At 32.6% G+C, this 2,500-nt stretch overlaps 1 protein-coding gene across 1 annotated transcript in view; it reads left to right on the top strand.

Annotated features, from left to right (window-relative positions):
* LOC122243914 (uncharacterized) overlaps positions 1-2,500 on the top strand; it is a 9,397-nt gene that overhangs the window by 690 nt on the left and 6,207 nt on the right. The window lies entirely within an intron of this gene.

Raw genomic sequence — 2,500 nt, forward strand, 5'->3', positions numbered from 1 at the left:
GTGAATTGAATACCTATAATGGTATAGTTGAAGTAGGTAAAGTTGATTTGGCTAGATTGAACATTTGGTATGATTACTGGAAACCTATAATACCTCTCAAAATGGGATTGTTTCCTTACAATTATATGACTAGTGCTCTATCCAAACCCACTTGAAAATTGTTGTGATCTATAATGAATGATATATAACTTTTACTTTAAGATATCACTGTGGCTTTTGCTCCTTTGACATTACAGAAAAGGTTGGCAAACCTCCTTCATGCCAATATATAATGTGCGAAAACAGCACATCTGAGATTTTTTTCAGTATTTAATTGAACAGCTAGATGAATTATATATAACTAATAGATATAAGGTGCATTGTCTGGTAGATTAGAGTATAACATTCTGTGTAGATAGAGATAAGGCAGTAATTGCATGTGAAAAAGAGTTCTTCAGAGTACTTGTTCAACAATCTATTATTAGAAGTTCTAACTTTTCAAGAATTTTGAATAAGTGCACAATTGTTAACCATTGCACATTACACACTTTTTTTCATGCACCTCTGAGATGCTTTCTTTTCTCTACTGGTACTTATGAAGATTCTGGCATGATAGAGCTTGTAGACTTCCATAGTGATTTATTATCATACCAGAATTTACCCTGGAGGTCTGTTGGGTGCAGAAAATGTCATGATTTGTTGAGTCTGTTTCTATCTTGCAAACACTTACTAACTATTCTAAAACATATAGCTAATTACCAAATGAAATGTGTACAAATTATTGAGGAAAGGGTTTGCTTCAGAAATACATTTGAATAAAAGTATTGCTGAAATAATAAATACTGAAATACTGAAATGCTAAATATTAGTATTGAGAAATTGCTATTATGTGCTATCCATTCATAATATTTTATTTATTGTGAACTAACTCTACTATCAGTATTCACCTCAAAAGCTGGGTATGAAGAAAAGTATGTATATCTGGAAATTTGTTGTGGTAAAAGCTTAACCCATTGTGTACGGATGTCATGATATACAAGATGCAGGTGCTTTGGCCTGACGACGGGCATGATTTTGGATCACTGTGCTGTTTTATTGTGCTATGAGTAAGGAGTGAGTGAGGATGCCTATTACAATTATAATTACTATAATTACCGTAATATTAAACAAACCTAACATCCAAGACCTATGACACCACTTTCTTTTAGCACCAGCAGGAGAGAGAGTCTTGAATGGCACTCATTCACAGTCTCTAGCAAGCACTATCTTTATAGAGTTATGGCACACAGCAAATTACTGACATCTTGCTCTAAAGTACCGCAGATGAAGGATGTGCAGGCGGAAAAAAAGAGGAAGGTGACTCAAACCATGCCCAGTGTCTAAAATGTGCCCCTGTGCCAGTATGGATGCCTTTTACTGTGGCACTCACAGTCATAACCACAGGTATCCTACCTGTTCCCTGCCTCTTCATGTTATCTTCATTGTAGATAGTTATGTTTCGTATTCATTCACGACAGTACATAAATATAAAAAAATAAAGTTGCACTTTGTCGTCCCATAAAACTGCATTACTTCTATCACATTGAGTATAAAGAAAATAATGAGCTGATAGGGATCCTATACTACAATTTTAGTCAACTGCATCATTGATAGTGCCAGTCATATGACACATAAAAGTCTCTCAGTACAATAAAACACACAAAAAATAAAATGCAAAAATGGCCTAAGTTTTACAATAAGTGAAAAATAGAGTGGGAAAAGTCAAAGTATATTGTAGGAAGCTGCCTTGCTCTGAAATAAAACCTATCCTGAAGAAATGGCAAGCGAATCTATCCCCCGTCTGCAATGGGTTGATAAGACTAATAATTGCAATGGATTAAGCTATTACATCCAGTTAAGCTAATATCATCATTACAGATGTTATTATTTTTGTTTTGTTATTACAACTATTATTATAATTGTTTTATTATTGTTCTCCTTCTTCTTCTTCTTATTATTATTATTATTGTTATTGTTGTTGTTGTTGTTGTTATTGTTATTGCTGTTGTTGTTGTTGTTGTTGTTGTTGTTGTTGTTGTTGTTGTTGTTGTCTTTTTCATGTTATTGTTACTGTTCATGTTACTCTTCATCTTCATGTTATCTTCATTTATCATCTTCATTATGAATTATATCATCATCATCATCATCTTCATCATCTTCATCATCATCATCATCATCATCATCATCATCATCATCATCATTATCTTCTTCATCTTCATCTTCATCTTCATCTTCATCTTCATCTTCAGTAGTAGTAGTAATAGTAGTTGTAGTAGTAGTAATAGTAGTAGTAGTAGTAGTAAAAGTAGTAGTAGTAGTAGTAGTAGTAGTAGTAGTAGTAAAAGTAGTAGTAGTAGTAGTAGTAGTAGTAGTAGTAAAAGTAGTAGTAGTAGTAGTAGTAGTAGTAGTAGTAGTAGTAGTAGTAGTAGAATCATCATCCTATTACTATTGTTGTTATTATTATTATTATTATTATTATTAT

The sequence above is a fragment of the Penaeus japonicus genome, unplaced genomic scaffold (genome assembly GCF_977035675.1).
Source record: "Penaeus japonicus unplaced genomic scaffold, GWHDUDI00000001_assembly GWHDUDI00000003, whole genome shotgun sequence".
In the NCBI taxonomy this organism is placed as follows: domain Eukaryota; kingdom Metazoa; phylum Arthropoda; class Malacostraca; order Decapoda; family Penaeidae; genus Penaeus; species Penaeus japonicus.